At 53.7% G+C, this 5,885-nt stretch overlaps 1 non-coding gene across 1 annotated transcript; it reads left to right on the top strand.

The window, feature by feature from the left end:
* Window positions 1–646: 646 nt before the first annotated feature.
* On the top strand, window positions 647–719 carry TRNAG-CCC (transfer RNA glycine (anticodon CCC)). The gene has a single exon. It is a non-coding gene; the product is annotated as a tRNA-Gly (tRNA).
* The last annotated feature ends 5,166 nt before the right edge of the window (window positions 720–5,885 follow it).

Genomic DNA, 5,885 nt, shown 5'->3' with positions numbered 1-5,885 from the left:
ACCATGCTGGAGAGGCCACAGATAGGAACCACATTCTACAGTCCCAGCTGAGCCCAGCCTTGGAGCCATCCCCACCAAAGCACTACACTTGTGCATGAAGCCAACTTGGACCCTCCAGACCAGCACATCCACCACTGGAGTGCCACTGAGAGCCCCTAGTTGACCCCACATGGAGCAGAAGAATCACCCATCCTAGTCCTGTCCCAATTCCTGGCCCACAAGATGATGAGATACAGTAACATGGTTGTTACTTTGAGCCACACATTTGGGGGCTGTTCATTGTGCAGCGATAGATAACTGGAATATCTACCTTATGTGTTTAGTCTTTAGTCATGGAAATACGCTAAGCAAACCTGTCTAGTGCTCAAACCTATGACATCCATCTTGTTTGACCCTATTCTAACCACTTAAGTTAACCAGATTCAAGTATGCAGTATTTAAGTACTGAGAAAACAGTCAGAGAAGGAAGTTGTTTCACTCAAAATTCTCTACATGCCTTTGTGTCTTAAATACTTCTATTAACAAGAAGGTGTGTAAACAGATAATCCTTATAGCAACTTACAACGTTGGTACCATTAGGTCCAGCCATTTTTTTAAGGTTGAAGAAACGAAGCCTCAGAGAGGATAACTAACCTGCCCAGGGACTTCCCTAGTGGTCCAGTGGGTAAGACTCTGCGCTCCCAACGCAGGGGGCCCAGGTTCGATCCCTGGTCGGGGGACTAGTTCCCACATGCATGCCGCAACTAAGAGCCCATATGCCGCAACTAATCGTGCCACAATGAAGATCCTGTGTGCCACAACTAAGACGTGGTGAAGCCTAAATAAATAAATATTTTTTTAAAAAAAACTACTCGCCCAATATCACACAGCTAGTTAAACGGCAAAGTTGGGACTGAAACCCAACACTATAAACTGCAAACCAAGCTTTTTTTTTTGGTCTGGGTTGGGGCACTTTTAGCTGGTAATCAGGGGAATCCATTCATAGTAGCACAAGGAACAGAAGGGAACTGCTGAGACGAACTCAGGAGCAGAAGTACAGGCAGGCCCCCACAGGGGGCAGGAGCCGGGCACTGGACGCCCTTCAGGAACCAATCTTTGCCCCCTCTGGGGCCCTGTGTTTCTGAAGGCACTCTGTTTTTTACCTCATTTCTTTATTATTCTCTGCCTTTCTGCAGACTGGCTTTCCCTGGCCTGGCATCCACAGGCTCGAACGCAATGGCCCCACGGTCAGACAGGGCTGACTACATAATTTGTGGAGCCCAGAACAAAACTAAAATGCAGGGCCCCAGCCAGGGACTAGGACCTCACTCTGCCCTTCCCCCACACGCCCACTGCCTCCACCCAAGGTACTCGCTGGCCTCCAAGGGATCACAACCTCCATATGCTGGGACACATTCGGTGCCTGGATCCTCAGTGGAGGAGAGGGTCCTGCCAAGTGTCCGGCCAAAAGTGCTGCCACCTTGCCCCACCCCCAAGGCACCGTGAGGCTCCCCAACCCTGACCTTCCCAAAGTTAGTACCCAGGGGCAGAGGGTGGTAGCAGTCCCAAGGCCAGGGTGGTGTGTGGGAGGCCAAGCAGGGCCAGGGTCACGAGGAGGTGGGGAGCTGGCATCTGAGGACCCATCTCAGGAAGGTCAGCCGGGGTGCAGGGCGGGAGGTGGAACCATACAGCCAGCCCTGCCCTGACTGACCAGCTTTCTCTCTCCTGATCCCCCATTTCCAAGGAAAAAAAAAAAAAAGAGAACAGAACTGGCTCAGCTAGGGGCAGATTCCACCGGCACCTACAGCAACATAGAGGCTGCTGGCATCCCAACCCCACGGAGGAGACAGAGGGCAGCTCCCACAGAACTGGGATGTGAACCCGGGAACAGAGCCCAAAAGGTCCCTCTTGAACCCTCTCCTACCACCTACTAAGTGATGTCATACTGTCTGTCACATACCCTGTGAGTACATGAGCAGAGGTGGCTGGCTGGCCACCCCAGTAGCCATATCCCCTTCCGTAGTAACCTGAGGCAGCAATGGCCTCAAGCGAAAAGGTACCATTCCTCAGTCTCCCCTGCAGCAAGAAGTGGCCAATGAGACATAAGTAGAAATCACTAGGTGGGACTTCTGAGAAATCCTTAGAAAGGAGGCTGACTCAGCTGGATGGGGGTGTCCTTATCTCCCCTTGTCTCTCCCCTTCTTGCTGCTTGAACGATTCAAAGCAGTGGGTGGCATGATCAGATGGAGGACGCGAGTTTGGGGAGGGTGGGTTCCATTGTTCCATGAGGAGTCCTCAAGGATCTGAATTAAGGGTGGTCGGATGAGGAAGAGCCCAGGATAGACGTTAAGGAGGTAGGACCTACAGGATTCGACGGTCGGGACCACATCCAGTACCTTTCGTGTGCCAAGCGAATTAGAATATAAGCTCCGTGACGCAGGGACTGCGTCTCCGTTGCTTACCATTGCATACCCTGGGCCAGCACAGTGCCTGGCACAAAGTACCTAATCCCTAAGTGTGTTCCAATAGATGAACGAAGAATGAATGAAACTGCTCCAGGAGTCATTTGGGGCCTTGACTCCTAATTGTTCAGGAGCATCCATCCCCAGGGAGCCCCTTGTACCCATGGAATGATTCCCAAGTACGACTTCTCTTGCTTTGTGCCACCTGTGAGCGCCCGCCATCCCCATGCTCAGACCCAGGCTGGGTTTTTGGGGACCTGGAGGACGAAAGCCATAGGAATGCCACCCTGCTCCGAGCTTTTCCCAACTCTGGCTCTGATGTGGTTTGCAGGCCAAGTTAATGCCCCTGTTTCCACAACATCACTTCCTCTGCAGCGTGAGAAAAGAGGAAGAAAACTCGCTCTGTGACTCTCCTCTTCCCCCAGGGAAAGCACAAAGCTGTTGGAAACAATAAAAGCAGCCCTGTGTAAAGGGGAGACTTTTGTCTGTGCAGTCAGGGGTTGCTGCGCCCGCGACTTCCTGCAGGGACATTCGGCAGCTTTGCAGATAAATAAATGCTCACATTCAGAATGACCAGCCTAGAACACTTTTATGAGTCTTTTCTCCTCCTCAGGCTGTACACAGATAATAAATCATATTAGCATCCTGAACCTCTGGCTCAGCATCACTTGTCACCAGTTCCCCCTGCACGAGGCGTAAGTGAATTTTGGCAAGACTGTGTGCAGCTACGATCTGGCCACGTAGGATTGAGGCCTGTGGCCTCCTTGGAAATTACTTGATGTTTCCAACCTGGGCTGGCCACAAGCTGAGGTCACAGGGTCCTGCTGGTCACTCCAAACCAGACTGTAAAAGAGGCGGCTGAAACCCCAGCCTTCTAATCAATATTGGCTTGTTACTTAGAAAATAAACGCTTTCATTTCTTGGTTAATTATCATAGGAACATGGGCCAAAATAGACAACTGTCAGAAAGAGAGAAAGACAAAGAAGGAAGGGAGGGAGGAAGGGAGGGGGAGAGAGAGGGAGGGAGGACAGACTATGTCACTAATCAGAAACAGAGACTAGCCATTCTCCTCCTCCATGTTCTGCCTAATATAGTGACTTACACCACAGAGGCATTCAACAGATGTTGGAGGAATCAAACTGGAAGGGAGAAAGTTTACTTTCAGGTAACCGGAAATGAAATTTGTCCTCATTTCAGGCTGCCCAATTAGTGACACAGAAGGAACAACTGGTTAGGTTTAGAAAACGGGGGTGGGGGGTGGGGGGAGACGGCGTATGACAATATGGATTACCTGAATGTATGAATTTTTAAAACTCGCATCCTCTCTTTGGCTACCGGAAGGAGTAGGACAGCCCAGAGCACCAGCGGCAGCTCTCCAAATGGCAGATATGGTCCCGCTGCCCAGCATCTCGGAGCTGTTGGTTGAGGTAGATGACTGCCTTCCAAGAGATGTGACCTCACAGCTGGTGAGGGCTGGGACTCTGGAACAAGCTGCACAGATGCACGGATCATGGTGTTCCTTATGTGGTCTGTGAATTAAAAGATAACCACTGAGCTGCAAGTCACGCTCCCCCCACACCAACACCACCACCACCAGCCTGTGGAAGGGAAGCCAATGAGCCATGTTTGGTGGGTGTATACTCCTTTCCTGGGATATGTTCAGAATCACTTCAAATGCAGCTCCAGGCTGCCTGACCCTGAGCAGAAGCCTACCGAGAAGGAACAGGGTAGGGAAAATGGCTGAGATCAAGTAAAAGCTGCTTTGGGTATATGCCCCAGCAAGTTCAAACGCTGCCAGGCTGATTGGCTGGGGGGAGGGGTGGGAGGTTAATATATTTTTGAATAAGAGTTTCCTGTTATCTGCAAACAGTCACAAAACAGCTAGAGATTTTATTAAGGTAAAACAGTCCTCTTAGAAGGAGCAGTGGTTGGGGCTGTTTTCTCTAAAATCACTTGTCATCAGTGATTCTGTCAATCATTTATTCAGACACCCACTCATTTCACCATTATTTATTAAGGCCTACTGGGTACCAGTCACAACGCAACGTGGAAAATATGGAGCCCTCAAGTGAACACTAAGCTCTGTAGATGGGTCTGTACTTTTGATTCCAATGTGAGTACTAGCATAAATGTTTAACCACCCCAGACTCTGGGACACCTGGGTTCAAATTCCTACTCCTACTGTCATTTAGCTTGCTGGGTGACTGATAGAGTCAATTAACTGACCTTTCTCTACGCCTCAGTTTCCTGATCCGTAAAGTTCAAGGGCTTGTGAAGTACTCGTCACAGCGCAGAAGTGGAAGCTACTATTATTATTTAGCGCAATCCCTCCACCCCACCCCAGCTCTGATCCGTGCCGCACTCCACCGCTCCGTGGTATTCCGGAGGCTGTCCAGGCCCTCCGCCGCTGGGCCGTGACCCTGGAAATCAGGTCAGGCACCAGTCAAGGCGGCGTGTGTGTGTGTGTGCGCGCGCGCGCGCGCGCGCGCGCGCGTTGGGGTGGGAGTGGGGGGGGTGGCTTTCTTTGCGCGCGGCTTTCCCCAGGGCCTCTGGACAGTCTAAAAACTCACTTGGGAGGAGAGGAATGAGCGTGAAGTGGCTCTTTCGATCTGAGACACCCCCTCCCGGAGGAATCACCCCCTCCCCCCAGCCCAGCGCGGAGTGAAATCTAAGAAGCCGCCGCTGCCGGGTTTGAACAGAATGCCGGAGTCTGTGGAAGCTGGAGCTGGTCGGCCCGAAGGTCAGCGAGTTGTTTTGAGTTCTCGTACCCGGAAGGGGGGGAGGCAAGGAGGAGAGGACGCCAGGGCCCGAGAGACCCCGCGTCAGAGCAGAAATTGTTTGTGCTCCGGAACAGGCAGATAGGCGGAAGCCGCGACGGGGGCGGGTCACGTGCGGCGGTGGCGGCGCAGCTGGCGGGGGAGCCGGGCTGGGACAAGGGCTGGGACAAGGGCCGGGCCGGGCGGGGGTGGCACGGGGCGGCGGCTTTCGCAGCCGAGGGTGGAACCGGCGTACTCCGGGCGCTGAGAGCGAGTAGTGCCCCGAGCTCGGGGCGAGGGAGGTGCGCGAGTTATGGAGGGGCTGGGGTGGGAGCCAGCGTGCTCGGAGGTCCGCGTGGTGCCGCAAGGGCGGGACGAGGGATTGCTGGGGGGTGGCACGGGGTACGGAAGCGGGCCCCCCAGGCAAGAGTGGCGATAGCGGGACCGACGCGGAGACTGCGCGGGCATCTCAACCCCGAGAATGGAGGCGCCGCTCCTGTAGTCGCCGGCCTTGTTGTCTTCTTGCACGCAAATCCCGGAACGACCGGAACCGCCATCCTTGCCTGCGTCCCAGGGGTGCCCCATTACGCGCGGGGAAGGCTGCATCCCGCAGGGCGACTCCGGGCGGGGCAGGCTGCGGAGGTGGCTCCGCGGAGGATGCGGGCCGGAGTCGTGGTGCACACGACC

The sequence above is a fragment of the Lipotes vexillifer genome, unplaced genomic scaffold (assembly GCF_000442215.2).
Source record: "Lipotes vexillifer unplaced genomic scaffold, Lipotes_vexillifer_v1.1 scaffold847, whole genome shotgun sequence".
Taxonomy (NCBI): domain Eukaryota; kingdom Metazoa; phylum Chordata; class Mammalia; order Artiodactyla; family Lipotidae; genus Lipotes; species Lipotes vexillifer.
This window is presented reverse-complemented; position numbering and strand designations above follow the sequence as displayed.